This window comes from Hevea brasiliensis, chromosome 6, assembly GCF_030052815.1.
Source record: "Hevea brasiliensis isolate MT/VB/25A 57/8 chromosome 6, ASM3005281v1, whole genome shotgun sequence".
Taxonomy (NCBI): domain Eukaryota; kingdom Viridiplantae; phylum Streptophyta; class Magnoliopsida; order Malpighiales; family Euphorbiaceae; genus Hevea; species Hevea brasiliensis.
Genome location: NC_079498.1, coordinates 22,424,509 through 22,441,274, shown reverse-complemented (window position 1 = coordinate 22,441,274; position 16,766 = coordinate 22,424,509). Strand labels below are relative to the sequence as shown.

Below are 16,766 nucleotides of genomic sequence, written 5' to 3'. Positions count from 1 at the left end.
ATCTCTGCTATCATTGGCAAAGATGTTCTTTGCAATTGATTCACCAGCCTATGTTTCTTCACATATGGTGGAGAAATGTCCTACTATATTCACCTTTCCTCCAGGTATACATTGATATCCTTTTTAACTTCAAACTAGTATTAACTCTTTCAAAATCGTTATGCGATATTCCAAGTTAAGCAGCAATTTGATCTTTAGTGAACTATATCATTTGTAGAACAGGACAACAACTTCAGCAGTGCGCAATTGGAATTGAAAAGATTTGGGCATCTGAAGGAATTGAAGATGTGATTTTCTTGCAACCGCAAACAATATCATCCGAGTTGGTCAATGGAGCTGGGATGAGAACGCTGTCCTCTGTTAATTCTGAAAGGAAAACAATGGTTCTGAATTGCTATAAATTGTGCTCATGACTGGCCCTGTTATTTAACGTTACCACCAATATTGTTCCCCAAGAGAATTAATTACCTAGTGAATTGGAGCCTAAAATGATATGATATGACATGCAGCAAGTTGCTAAGTGACGAAGATACTAATTCTGCTAGCTAAGAAGTTTTTTTATCCCTGCTCACTTGCAGGTTTCTTATTTGAGACCTAAAAAAGTGCTATCCATGGGCCTGGAATATGCTAATTCTGCTACCTATGGGCGTGGAAGAGGTCCATCATTAGTGATGTCTGATTTTATCCAAAATATGCCAGTTGGTTTCAAGAATAAACGTGGAATTAGCATCCGTTTGGAAAAGCTGATGTGATCTTCTCCTGTTTTATTCAAGGCTCTACAGCTTATGCCGTAGAAGCTACTAAGCTAGGGACTTGCCGACTACACATTTTACATTTATATGCAACCAATTCTCTACTAAATGGTGGTTGTAATTTGATATTGTTCATTATATAACTAAAAGTCATTTTTGGTTTATGAAATGAAAAAAGGTGGCCATATGAGTTCACTCCTATGGATAAGTTTTTCTTTTTATCTTTTTTTCTTTTTTGATAAGCTAAGTTTGCTTTAATTAGTAACACATGCATTGATGTGGGCACAGAAATGCATCATCCTCCATTATGTTCTATGCAAGCAAAAACATTAGTTCTCATGAGGGATTCAAGACAAAACATGTTTACCTTGTGTGATCTATTGTAACCGTTTAAAGTTTTCATCAAGAAGTCTCAAATTCAATTCCCATTAAGATTAGAGCAAAATGACCAATGGGAAATCCCTATCGAATGGATCATTGCATGTATCAAAGAGGAAAATAAATAAAGATAAATGACTTAAACATGGAGGAAAACTATTTTTGTAGAATCTAATGGCATCCTTAAGTAGTTAGTTTTGAAAATTTACTCTTATGGCATCCTAAAGTAGCTGGTTTTGAAAATTTACTATTATTATTACACTAATTGATAATAGATACACACACATGAACCTATGTATTAGTGTGTTTTATAAAAGAAACTTTTCAGCAAGTCTTGTGAAGCTTATTTTTAGAGAGCCTGCACACATTCAGTTCCTTCTTTTTATAAATGGGAAATCTTAATAAAACAAGGTAGGAAAAACTTAGCATGAACTCATTCAACTAACTTTGATCAGCAGATTGCCCCGTACACCCAACCCTACCTAAGACAAGGCATGCTAAGAGAAAACCTAGATACCGAAGAACAATAAAGATAACAAAACATGATTCATAAAATCCAAGAACAAAGTAGAGTACTCCAAAAGCAAACAGAAAGGAGAACTCAAATGAGGACAATACAAACATGAACCCTGAAACTAAAAGAAAGCATTAATGCCATCAGAGCATATCAAACCTTTCTTTGCAAGTGAAATCGAGATCAAATTGTCCTCCCGAAGAGTATAAACAAAATGAATTAACGGCAAGGCTTAAAGGAGAACTGAGATCTCGTTGATTACTGAGAATAACTTATTGTTAGTAGTATGCCCTAGAGCATATCATTTAGTATGTATCTTGTACTTATTTTATTAATAAAAGGTATTTTCACTTTTTCATTTACATAATATATTTATGTGTAATAGAAAAGGTCCATTGATATTTTGTTAGAAATTCGATTCTTAAGTTGTTAAGAATATGAGTGACAGTATTTCTAGCACAAAGTATCATAAATAGGTTTACAATCGAGGATACTTCACAATAAGGACATGACTTATCCAGAAAGATTATAATCATGTTTGTTCCTAAGTTATTTATATGAGATATAAATAAGATGGAATGGTGAGTCTCATGACATATAACAAACATGATAAGCACTTATACATGATAAGTAGGCCGAACCAGTGACATTTATGACAAGCATGTGGAGTTTATTCTTGTTAATGTATTGTCACAAATCATATCAGTGCATATAATCTTTAGACCTGAGATAGCACAGTTATCTTGTATATATGTGGTTTGAGTTTGATACTACTTTCATGCTTGTACTGTGTATGGGTATATGGGCATGTGTTGGCTCCTACTAGTTATTTATGGAGGTAGGTGTTGATCAAGATGGAATCTATTCCTCTAAGTAAATATGGATAAAATCATATGTTCATTTAATTATTCTTGATGTTTTAAGTTTCTGGCCAGGACAGATAGATTTAATCAGAAAATAGTTTCTGATGAGAAAATCCTTTTAATCAAGAACTGGAATTAAAAGAGAACATAATATTCATAGCAAATAGGTTTGACATAAACCATGACTCCCGCTCGAATTGGGATTTTGTAACAGAGAGATTCTAGTGCATGGTAACATATGATTATAGGTTCATTTAAGGTAAATCTTATTACTAATTGGGTGGCCATGGCATGCTATGCTAGGTGTTAATCATTGTCTATGAGGTGCATAAAATGATTTAGAGAAATCATTTATGGCAAGAAAGAGTTCTGATAATATTAAGAGTTGATATCATGTCTAATTGCCAATTAGTGATGAGCCTAGTAAGTCACACACGTACACAAGTAATCACCAAATTAAATATAATTTAATTAATTAATTAAAGAGTTTAATTGATTAATTAAATAGGTTTGGTTTACAATTAGATTACAAAGTCCCTAGCATGGCTTGAAACCAAATCTAAGTTATTGAATGTATAGTATAAGTTAAATTTACATTTAAAGTGTTTAAATATGAATTTAATTAATGAGAAATTAATTAATCGAGATTAATTAATTAATTTATATTTGATATAAATTGATTAGAAGAAGAGAAATAATTATTTTGAGTTGAGAACTCAAAATTAAGACACAGGGGTATTTTGGTCATTTCACAGGGTGACATGTGGCGCCATGAGATGGTGACACATGGCACTATACATAAGCTTGCCATATGTCTTTAATCATGTAAGATGATCAAAGTCAAGATTAAATATAGGTTTGACACTTGGCAAAATGTGATTGGGTCAATTAAACCTAGAGCCAATTAGAAAGCGACATGTGACAAGGGTTTTAAGTGGTGACTTAGCTATATAAGTGTAAGGATGAAAGAACAAAAAAATACAAGCTGCTGTATTCTCTTGGTGCTTCCACCCTTGGAGTGTTCTTCCTCTCATCTTCTTCATCTCTCATCAATTCAAAGAGATTTGCCAACAATCTCTTGAGTTAAAAATACTAGAAATTGTTTCTAGTATCTTATTTACATCTGTAATCTCTCAAAAGGAAAAACCTGATTTTCTAATTGATTGGGAAAGCTTTAGAAGCTGTTCAAAGGGTTGCCATTGGTGATCTTAGTATGGACAAGCTAAAGGGACAACATCTGGTGTCCTAGGCGCATCCCAAAGGTGCCAAACACACTGTAGTGCATCAAAAATATTAGTGCACTTGTTCTTGATCTAATCTAGGGTTCTAATGAATTAATCTGTTAATTCTAAAATCTTAAATGGAAAATATAGATCCAAAAATATATTAAAAGAGTTTTAATATGTTGTTTATCATTGAAATCAAATAGATAAAAATGAATTTTGCATTATGCATGTGACCCTAAATGAAAAATTTTTGAATTCAATAATCTAAACTTGTATTTTTCATGCTTCCGCTCCTTCACTTATAACATGTCAGAACTTGTTATATATCAGTTATTCTATGTAGGATAATTTACTTAGAATGGCAAAAATAAACATGTATATAGAGTGGGTCTCAAAAAATTATATATATATATTTTTTAATTTCAGTAACTGCATTTGTATATTTGTCCATCTCTTATTCTTTGCCATTCTGTGCAAAGTATTGATATGATATCACCATTTTGCTATATAATTTCTCAAAAAAGTGGCCCTGTGAGTTTGCTGCTATGAATTAGTAACACGTCCATTGATTCGCGCATAGAAATGAACAAGTCTCCTCCATTAAAAAATGTTGCTCATGTTCTATATATGCATGAAAAACAAAAGCTCTCATAAGGGATTCAAGACCAAACATGTTTAATTACATGCATTTCCTATTAATTGCAATAGTTTAAAGTTTTCTTCAAGATTAAGATTAGAGCGAAATGACTAATGAGAAAGAGTAGATATAAATAAAGATAACCTATTTAAGCCTATTCTTGTAGAATTTAATGATATCCATTGACAAATTCTATTATTATTGCACTAACTCATAAAAAATACACGCACATGCATGAAAGTATGTACAAGTATGTTTTATAAGAAAGATTGGAATCAATTAATGTCACATTCTTCAATAGCAATCAATTATAATAACTCATGAATAATGACAGTATTGAACCTCTCAGATTAAAGATGATTAAATCAGCTAAAAGCTAATTATTATTATTATTATTATTATTATTATTATTATTATTATTATTATTATTATTATTATTATTAAGCATTTACAACATAAAAGGAAAAATTTATCAATAATTTCTTATATTGATTTAAGAAGGTCAAAATCTTTTATTATTTTTTTTAAATTTAGTCAAATCTTTTAATTTTATTAATAAAATTTAAAATTTTATTATTATTTTCATATTTACCAATAGACCAATTAATAGTTGAAGTGAGTAGTTAATGTGTCATGTTGATTAGCTAGGCATGCTAACTAGATTAAAATTTTATTTTGAAATTTATGGGACTAAAGTTTTTTATAAAGTATTTTTTTAATTTCAAATAAAAAGTCGAGTTAAAATTTTTAGCATGTTATATAATTTTTATTTATAATTATTTAGTATTTTATGGGTCAAAAGATATAAAATTAGTTATTAGTTTAACTTAGTTTTCAAAATGGTGGCAATTACGCCAATAAAGCTTTAATTTCAGGTCAATGTTATATGGTGGTAAAATCCCTTCTCTTGTGTACTTAGTGTCGTTGAAGACCCAAGCAATGAAGAGAAAGGTTATGGCAGTCGAAGAAGATAGCTCGGATAATCATGGAGTCGCATGGTGGAGAAGGCCATTGCTTGGCAAAGGAGGGTTTGCGTCTGTTTATCTCGCCTTTTTGAAGAAACCCAAATCAAGAAGAGCGTTTTATCCACCACTAAAGGCTGTTAAATCAGCGAAGGTCTCTTCCTCAAGTTTGCTTCAGAAGGAGAAAGAGGCTTTCAACCATCTTCGTGATCGTCCCTACATTCTTGAGTGTTATGGCGAAGAAACTACTATGAGTAAGGATGGAAAAATGCTTTACAATCTGTTGTTCGAGTACGCTTCTGGAGGAACCCTAGCTGATCTTATAAAGAGATCGGGTGGTTGTGGGTTGCCTGAATCGGATGTGAAGAGATACACAAGGTCTATTCTTAAAGGTATTGATTACATCCACTGTCACGATTATGTTCTTTGTGACTTGAAGCCAGACAATGTGCTGCTCGTTCCTGGTGGGGATGGTGACTTTGTGCTCAAGATTGGGGATTTTGGATTGGCCATGAAAGTTCAGAAGACCAGGAAGAGGAAGCTTGATTGTTCTATTACCAGGGCTGCTTTCTATATGGCACCAGAGATTCTCGTTGATAATATTCAGGAATTTCCCTCTGATATTTGGGCTCTTGTATGTATGGTTTTTGAGATGTTTACTGGGCAATCACTTTGGAGTTCGAACCCTAATGAAACAACTGAAAAAACTTGCTAGAGGATTGCTAATAGATATGAATTGCCTAAAATTCCTTCTTGGATTTCAAAGGATAGCAAGGATTTCTTGAAAGGATGTCTAGTGAAGAATCATCAGTTCAGATTCACCATTGAGATGTTATTAATTCATCCTTTCGTGTCCGGAAAAGATGACACATAAAGCAGTGAATTTGGGGAGATTATGGATTAGGGGTGCGTGGACTCATCCCTGCTCTGAAGGTGCTAATTCTGCTAGCTATGAAGTTTTCATCCCTGCTCATTTGAAGGTTTCTTATTTGAAACCTTCTACAGGTCTTGCGTGATATTTGATCTCATCCAAAAGGTGCCAGTTGGTTTCAAGAACATATAGGTAGAATTAGCATTCATTTGGAAAAGCTGATGTGATCTTCTCCTGCTTATTCAGTGCTGTTGTGCATTTCATTGGTAGCTACTGCCCACATTTTACTATTCTATGCAACCAATTCTCTACTAAAAGCTGTTTGTCATTTGATATTGTTCATTATATAAATAAAAGTCATTTTTGGTTTATGAAATGAAAAGAGGTGGCCTAATGAATTCACAGCTGCTATGAATAAGATTGTTTTAATTAGTAACGCGTACATTGATCTAGGCAAAGAAAAGCATGCATAAACCTCCATAAAAATGTTGTTTATGATCAGTACAGGGAAAATCTCAAATTCAATTGACATTGAGATTAGAGCGAAAGAAATGTTGGGAAAGAGTAGATATATTCCCAATTAAATAGTTCATTGCTCCATAAATGAAACAGCCATATGTATCTATAATTAATATAAAATATTGATATTAAAAAATTATAATTTAATTTTATAAAAGAAGATCCGTTTGAATATATAGAGTTTTCTATTAAAATTTTAATAATCTTTTGAATCAGCAAAATTATTGTACTAATTGATATCAAATACGCACATGAAAGCATTTACAAGTATGCATTATAAGCACATATATTTTCAGTGTGAAGTTAGTGCAAAATGTATTAAATTATAGTTTTGGCTTATTCCCATCATGTCGAAATTTCATTAACTGCTTAGTGAATATATTTCTCTTTTTTAGTTTCTTATTTTTTATTTCATGAATCTTGTCATTTTATATTAATTGACATTTTTTTTTCAATATAAAAAAATTTAAATTTTCTATTAATCAAGAAAATTAAAAAAAAAAATTCATCGAAAAGTTTGGATAAGTTATAAATATAAGGCCTTATTTGGTTGGGGGTTGGGGATAACTTTCCTGAGGAGCTTCAAAATTTCAAAAGTGTGAAAATATTGCTTATTTGGTTACCATTATTTTTTTAATGAGGAGCTAACCTTCCTCTCCCTAGAGGAAGCAACTTCCTGAGCTTGACCCAAGAACGTTGAAGTTACTGGGTATAAAAATTATTTCTTTCAACTTTACCCTTCTCTTGTTTTTTTCTATTTTAATGTGTTTTGATCCATGAAAAATAATAAAATAATATTATTTTTATTTTTATATGCATTCATCAAGAGAAAAAAAAATTAATTAAATCAAATCCAAGAATTTTTATAATATTTTTTGATAAAAAATTTATTATATTTTATTTATTATTATGTGAGTTAAATTTTTGAGCAGTATGAAACATGCTTTATTGAATTAAACATTTAATAAGAATTTAATATTTGGAGTAAGAATATTTATGTCATTTTTATTATTACTTTAATTTCTATGAGTACATTTTACTTTTGGGGAATCTAACATACTAACCAAATATATTCAAACCATACTTCCTTATAAATAACTTTCTTAAAAATATACTTATCGGGAATTAAACTTCTTATTTTTATAATTTTTACACATCAACAAATTCGTTCGTTTTGGTTTGGTTTTTATCAAATGTTAATAATCGAACAAACAAAAAAAATAAACTGAAAAACTAAATAGTCTTAGTTTAGTTTAGTTTTTTTTGTTTTAACTGAAAATTGCACAATTGTAAGTGTCGTTGTGGATTGGATTGCAATAATGTGAAAAATAAGCTAAAAGATTTGAATTTCACCAAAATTAAAACATTTGGATTAAAATGCAAATAGGCAAGAAGACCTAATTTTTTTTTATAAATAAAATATTATATTAATGATAAGGAAAAACTTAGCATGCACTCCTCAAAACTAACCCCAACCAGCAGGCTGTCTAAAACACCCAAAACTAAGACAAGGTTTATTTCATAGTTAACCCTCCTTTATTTATTATGTGCCTTGTAGGACCTACAATATAATATTAAAATAAGTCACCTAAACTGTTATGTTAGCTTCCCCAAATCCAATTTAAAAAATAGATAAAAGTTTCAAATTTTTTTTAAAAATTTGCCTATATTGCTAAAATTAAAAGAATTAAACTAAATAGAAGAAGAACAAAGGTTTGCCTTTTTAAGATCATTAGACCTATTGAATTTTTTAAAAGTTAAGAGGATTTATTTTTAAAGAGAAAAAGAATTTAATGTGTATTATATTTATAATATATAAAAATACGGATGAGATAATAAACTTATGAATGAATAAAAACATTTTTAATATATGCTTATAAAATTATTACTTTCAAAATATAATGATTTATATAATTATTTATTTTATTTCTTAATTATACTTAATCTTTATTTTTATTGTTTAAGATGTAAAATCAAATTTTATCATATTAATTTTGATATTCAATCCTATATTCTAAAAGATATTCCATTGCAAACCTTCAAGACCAGGTCTTTTAATTATATAGTTTTCTTTCATAAATTCTTTTTAACATCAAATTTAATAAACTTTCTTTCAATTTAAATTTGATTTTTAGTTATTACAACTTTATTTTAGTTTGAATTTAATTAATTTATTTAATAAAAAAATTTATATAAATTTCTATCACTATTTATTATTATTTTAAACAGTTATAACATAAAAGATAAAAGGCAATATTATTTATCAAGAAATTCTTTTATAAAAGAGGAAATTATTACCTAAACCTGATTTATCATGGATTCAAAATACAAATATGTGAGAACTAAATATTTAATAGATGATCTCAGCATATATCTTATGTCTTGAATACATAATAGACCAGATCTAAATACAAAAAATTCATATAACTACTTTTAATTATTTTAAATTATTTTTATTATTAATATTATAAATATATTTACCACATACTAATGACACGATTGAAGTAAACATGGTCAATAATTAATTTTATTTTCCGATATAACCTTTGTATGTAATTTCTTTTATATTTTTATGAAATTGTAGTTGTTAAATTTTTATTTATAATTATTTCTTTTTGGGTAATTTAACATCATGTAGTTTCTATTATAAGAAAAGAAAGAAAGAAAGAAAGAAAGAAATAAAAAATTTCATATCGATGCTATATGGCTGTAAAATCCCTTCTCTTGTGTAGCTATGTACCGTTGAAGCATTAGAGAATAGATTGTTTTGAAACCAAGCAATGAAGAGAAAGGTTATGGCGGTCGAAGAAGATAGCTCAGATAATCACGGAGTCGCGTGGTGGAGAGGGCCGTTGCTTGGCAAAGGAGGGTTTGCGTCTCTTTATCTCGCCTATTTGAAGAAACCCAAATCAAGATCTTTTTATCGACCACTTATGGCTGTTAAATCAGCGGAGATCCCTTCCTCAATTTCGCTTCAAAAGGAGAAAGAGATTTTCAACCATCTTCATGACTGTCCCTACATTCTTGCGTTAAGGAACTACTGTGTTGTTGGAGTATGCTTCTCGAGGAACCCTTACTGATCTTATAAAGAGATCGGGTGGTTTTGGTTGCCTGAATAGGATGTGAAGAGATACACAAGATCTATTCTTAAAGGCATTGGTTATATCCATAGTCATGATTATGTTCATTGTGACTTGAAGCCAGACAATGTGTTGCTCGTGCCTAGTGGCGATGGTGACTTTGTGCCCAAGATTGGGGATTTTGGTTTGGCCAAGAAAGTGCAGAAGACCAAGAAGAGGAAGTTTGATTGTTCTATTACTGGGACTACTTTCTATATTACACCAGAGACTCTCATTGATAATATTCAAGAATTTCCCTCAGATATTTGGGCTCTTAGATGTATGGTTTTCGAGATGTTTACTGGGAAATCACTTTGGGGTTCGAACCCTAACGAAACAACTGAAAAAGCTTGCGAGAGGATTGCTGATAGATATGAATTGCCTAAAATTCCTTCTTCGATTTCAAAGGATGGCAAGGATTTCTTGAAAGGATGTCTAGTGAAGAATCATCAGTTCAGATTCACCATTGAGATGTTATTAATTCATTCTTTTGTCTCCGGAATAGATGACACAGAAAGCAACGAATTTTGGGGAGATTGTGGACTAAGGGTGCGTAAACTCATCTGTCACAGGCAATGAACGTTGTGATTTGAGCTGTTCTGAATAGTGGCATTCTATATCTGAATGGGGATCTTCTCCTTCTTGTTGTTCAGATGTTGGGGAAGAGAGTAATGGCGGGGTGTTTTGAAGTTTTCCTGAATCCACAGAATCAGGAGTCCAATGAAGTTAGTACTCCAATCTCTGCTATCATTGGCAAAGGTGTTCTTTGCAATTCATTCACCAGCACATGTTTCTTCACATATGGTGGAGAAATGTCCTACTATATTCACCATTCGTACAGGTATACATTGATATCGTTTTTAGCTTCAAACCACTATTAACTCTTTCAAAATCGTTTTGCGGAATTCCAAGTTAAGCAGCAATTTGATCTTTAGTGAACTATGTCATTTGTAGAGCACGACAACAACTTCAGCAGTACACAATTGGAATTGAAAAGATTTGGTCATGTGAAGGAATTGAATTGAAGATGTGATTTTCTTGCAAATGCAAACAATATGATCCAAGTTGGTCAATGCAGCTGGGATCAAAATGCTGTCCTCTGTGCAATTCTGGAAGGAAAACAATGGCTCTGAATTGGTATATATTGTGCTCATGACTGACCTTTTTATTTAACGTTACCCGTAATATTGTTCCCCAAGAGAATTAATTACCTAGTGAATTGGAGCCTATAATGATATTATATGATATGCAGCAAGTTGCCGAGTGACGAAGATGCTAATTTTGCTACCTATTATCCCTGCTTACTTGGAGGTTTCTTATTTGAGACCTAAAAAAGGGCTATCCATGGGCCTGGAAGATGCTAATCCTACTACCCATGGGCCTGGAAGAGGTCCATCATTAGTGACGTCTGATTTTATACAAAATGTGCCGGTTGGTTTCAAGAATAAACGCGGAATTGGCATCCAATTGGAAAAGCTGATGTGATCTTCTCCTGCTTATTCAAGGCTCTATTGCTTATGCCATGGAAGCTGCTAAGCCAGCGACTTGCTGCCTACACATTTTACATTTCTATGCAACCAATTCTCTACTAAATGGTGGTTGTAATTTGATATTGTTCATTATATAAATAAAAGTCCTTTTTGGTTTATGGAATGAAAAAAGTGGCCATATGAGTTCACTGCTATGAATAAGTTTGCTTTTTTTTCTTTTTTTGATAAGCTAAGTTTGCTTTAATTAGTAACACATGCATTAATCTTGGCACAGAAATGTATCATCCTCCATTATGTTCTATGCAGGGAAAAACATTAATTCTCATGACGGATTCGAGACAAAACATGTTTAGTTGCATGATCTACTGTAACCATTTAAAGTGTTCATTGAGAAATCTCAAATTCAATTCCCATTAAGATTAGAGCAAAAAGACTAATGGGAAATCCCTATTGAATAGATCATTGCATGTATCAAAGAAAAAAAAAATAAAGATAAATGACTGGCATCCTTAAGTAGCTAGTTTTGAAATTTACTATTATTATTGCACTAACTGATAACAAATACATACACATGAACCTATGTACAAGTATGTTTTATAAAATAAACTTTTCAGCAAGTCTCGTGAAGCTTATTTTTAGAAAGCCTACACACATTTGGTCCCTTTTTTTCTATAAATAGGAAAATTTTATAAAATACGGTACGAAAAACTTTACATGAGCTCATCCAACTAACTTCGATCAACAGACTGCCCCGTACACCCAACCCGACCTAGGACAAGGCATGCTAAGGGAAAACCTGGATACCGAAGAACAACAAAGATAACAAAACCGGATTCAAACAATTCAAGAACAAAGTAGACTAGTCCAAAAGCAAACAGAAAGCAGAACTCAGATGAGGACAATACAGACAATAACCCTAAAAATAAAAGAAAGCAATAACGCCTTCAGAGCGTATCAGCCAGTGCTTTGCAAGTGAAACAAAGATCAAATTAACCTCCCGAAGAGTATGAACAAAATGAATTGACGGCAAGGCTTAAATGAAAACTGAGATCTCCTTGATTATTGAGGATAACTTAAAATATGCCAAAGCTTGTTATATATCAATTATTCTATGTAGGATAATTTACATAGAATGGCAAAAATAAACATGTATATAGAGTGGGTCTGAAAAAATTATATATATATTTTTTTAATTTCAGTAACTGCATTTGTATATTTGTCCATCTCAAATTACTTTGCCAATCTATGTAAAGTATTGACATGATATAACTGCTTCACTATAGAATTTTTCAAAATGGTGGCCCTATGAGTTCAATGCTACGAATTAATAACACATCCATAAATTTGCGCATAGAAATTAATAAGCTTCCTCCATTGAAAAATGTTGCTTATGTTCTATATACGCATGGTAAACAAAAGCTCTCAAAAGATAACCGATTTAAACCTATTTTTGTAGAATCTAATGGCATCCATTGACAAATTTTTGTTATTATTGCACTAACTGATAACAAATACACACACGTGTATGAAACCCTGTACAAGTATGTTTTATAAGAAAGAATGGAATCGATTAATGGCACATTCTTCAATAGCAATGCATTATAATAACTCATGAATGATGACACTATTAAATCTCCTAGATTGAAGATGATTGAATCAGTTCAAAGCTAATTATTATTATTATTATTATTATTATTATTATTATTATTATTATTATTATTATTATTATTATTATTATTATTATTATTATTTTAACATAAAAGGAAAATTTTATCAATAATTTCTTATACGAAATATCTTTTAGTTACAGCAGAATTCACTTAAAAAGTCAAAATCTTTTATATTTTTTTAAATTTAATCAAATCTTCTAATTCAAATAATTTAATTTAAAATTTTATTATTATTTTCACACTTATCAATAAACCAATTAATAGTTAAAGTGATTAGTTAATGTGGCATGTTGACTTAGCTAGACATGCTGACTAGATTAAAATTTTATTTTTAAATTCATGGGACTAAAATTTTTGACAAAATAATTTTTTAATTTAAAATAAAAAGTCGAGATAAAATTTTTAGCATGTTATATAATTTTTATTTATAATTATTTCATTTTTGGTAATTTAACATTAATTAATTAGTTATCGTAACATTAATTACTTAGTTATCTTATGGGTCAAAAGATATAAAATTAGTTATTAGTTTAAGATATAAAGCTTTAATTTCACGTCGATGTTATATGGTGGTAAAATCCCTTCTTCAATGTAACTAAGTATCGTTATAGCATTGGAGATTACATTGCTTTGAACCCAAGCAATGAAGAGAAAGGTTATGGCAGTCGAAGAAGATAGTTCGGATAATCATGGAGTCGCATGTTGGAGAGGGCCATTGCTTGGCAAAGGACGGTTTGCGTCTATTTATCTCGCCCTTTTGAAGAAACCCAAATCAAGAAGAGCGTTTTATCCACCACTTATGGCTGTTAAATCAGCGGAGGTCTCTTCCTCAAGTTTGCTTCAGAAGGAGAAAGAGGCTTTCAACCATCTTCGTGACTGTCCCTACATTCTTGAGTGTTATGGCGAAGAAACTTCTATGAGCAAGGATGGAAAGATGCTTTACAATCTGTTCTTGGAGTACGCTTCTGGAGGAACCCTAGCTGATCTTATAAAGAGATCGGGTGGTTATGGGTTGCCTGAATCGGATGTGAAGAGATACACAAGGTCTATTCTTAAAGGTATTGATTACATCCACTGTCACGATTATGTTCATTGTGACTTGAAGCCAGACAATGTGCTGCTCGTTCCTGGTGGAGATGGTGACTTTGTGCCCAAGATTGGGGATTTTGGATTGGCCAAGAAAGTTTAGCAGACCAGGAAGAGGAAGCTTGATTGTTCTATTGCCGGGACTGCTTTCTATATGGCACCAGAGACTCTCGTTGATAATACAGGAATTTTCCTCTGATATTTGGGCTCTTGGATGTATGGTTTTCGAGATGTTTACTGGGAAATCACTTTGGTGTTCGAACCCTAATGAAACAACTGGAAAAGCTTGTAAGAGGATTACTGATAGATATGAATTGCCTAAAATTCCTTCTTGGATTTCAAAGGATGGCAAGGATTTCTTGAAAGGATGTCTAGTGAAGAATCATCAGTTCAGATTCACCATTGAGATGTTATTAATTAATCCTTTCGTATCCGGAATAGATGACATGTAAAGCAGTGAATTTGGGGAGATTATGGATTAGGGGTGTGTGGACTTATCCCTGCTCTGAAGGTGCTAATTCTGCTAGCTATGAAGTTTTCATCCCTGCTCATTGAAGGTTTCTTATTTGAAACCTAAAAAAGTGGTGTAGGTCTGGCCTAGAGGAGGTCCATCATTAATGATGTCTGATCATCTCAAAAATGTGCCAGTTGGTTTCAAGAACAAATGTGGAATTAGCATTCATTTGGAAAAGCTGCTGTGATCTTCTCCGTTTATTCAAGGCTCTATTGCTTATGATAAGGAAGCAGCTAAGCCAGGGCATTGCTGCTACATTTTACTTTTCTATGTAACCAATTCTCTACTAAAGGGTTGCAATTTGATATTGTTCATTATATAAATAAAATTCATTTTGGTTTATGAAATGAAAAAAAATAAAAATAAAAGTGGCCAAATGAATTCACTGCTATGAATAGGTTTTTTTTTTTTTTAATAACCTAAGTTTGCTTTAATTAGTAATACACATACGTTGATCTGGGCACAGAAATGCTTCATCCTCCATTAAAAATGTTGGTTATGCTCTATGCAGGGGAAAACATTAGTTCTCATAAGGGATTCAAGATAAAACATGTTTAGTTACTTGTTCTATTGTAATCATTTAAAGTTTTTATCAAGAAGTCTCATTTTCAGTTCCCATTAACATTAGAGCAAAAGGACTAATGGGAAATCCGTATTGAATGGATCATATCATAAGAAAAAAATTTTCAGCAGATCTTGTGTGAAGCTCATTTTTAGGAGAGATCATATTTAGTGCACATGCATAATCTCTTTAAATACATGGTCCCATCTTTCTAAAATTAAGGAAAATTGAATTTTAATATGTAAGGCAGCACTATTTTTTACCCTGATGTATAAATAATTATCTTATTTTTAGAGAGCTTACACATATTCAATTCTTATAAATGAATACTGCAGCCTCATGCCACTTGTGAAATTTAAAAAAATTCTAATAAAATTAAACATGTTAGATCGACGCATATAAACTCTACTAAGCTAATGCATAATGGGAGAGCTATCATTCTAGAGTAACCTATTTGGTTTTTCTGCATAATTGATAGAAGATCTCCCTAGGTACGTAATAAAGTTAAAGATAAACCAATTGAGAGATCTCACTATCTATTAATAGTGAAATTATACTAATAGTGAAATGCGGTAAAAGTTTTTCTGGAGAGATGGTTACTTATTATTGTGTGACCCACTTTTATTACTTGGCAATTTAGTCTCTTTTAAATTAAAATTTAAAAAATATAACGCTTCTGAAATCAAACTTATCAACTTTAATTTCGAGTCGAATAGTAAGGATCAGATTTTGAGCTAGGGGTGTGCATTATTCGGTTATAACCAAATAACCAAACCGAACTTATGAAATTTGGTTGTTTTGGTAAGAGTAAAATCAGTTCTGTTTGGTTTTCGATTAATAATAATAAAAATATTTGGTTTTTGATTATCGGTTTGGTTACCTTTGATTTGGCAACTAAACTAACTAAAATAACCGAATTTTAATTAATTAATATATTAATTATAATTTTATTAATATTATATTATTTATATTTATTAATTTTATGATTTTATAATAATATTTAACTTATAATTATTATCTTATTAATATTAAATCATATTTATTATTTTTTATAAATAGAAAAAGATAAATATATTCTCATTAATATTTTATTAAATAATTAATAATATATATATTTAAATTAAATAATATATATATATATATATATATATATATATATATATAGATATATTTCTAATAATTTTAATTTTTTTTTTTTTTTTTTCTTAGTTTTTAGTTTTTTTTAAAAGTATATTTTTTTAATTATTTTTTTTGATTTTTTAGATTTTTCCCCATAAGAATAGTATTAGTAGTAGGATGTTAGGAAAATAGTAAAATATGAAATAAAACTAATTAGAAAAAAAAGAAAGAAAGTAAAAGTAGTAAAGTTAAATATATATATATATATATATATATATATATATATATATATATATATAAATAAAATTAAATAAAATTAAATATTTTTATGGATCAAAAAAAAATTTTCAAACTCTCAACTCACTCACACTAAAAAAAAAAAATCAAAAAAAAAAAAAAAAATTAAAAAAAAAAAAATAAAAAAATTAAAATAAAATTTAATAATAATATAAAATTATTAAAATTTTTACAAAAAAAATTTTAA

General features: G+C 30.4%; 3 pseudogenes; all 3 read left to right on the top strand.

Annotated features, from left to right (window-relative positions):
- Positions 1-5,309: 5,309 nt before the first annotated feature.
- LOC110638476 (mitogen-activated protein kinase kinase kinase 20-like) lies at positions 5,310-6,263 on the top strand (annotated as a pseudogene).
- A 3,230-nt stretch (positions 6,264-9,493) lies between these two features.
- LOC110638484 (mitogen-activated protein kinase kinase kinase 20-like) lies at positions 9,494-11,326 on the top strand (annotated as a pseudogene).
- Positions 11,327-13,644: 2,318 nt separating this feature from the next.
- On the top strand, positions 13,645-14,539 carry LOC110638491 (mitogen-activated protein kinase kinase kinase 20-like; annotated as a pseudogene).
- The last annotated feature ends 2,227 nt before the right edge of the window (positions 14,540-16,766 follow it).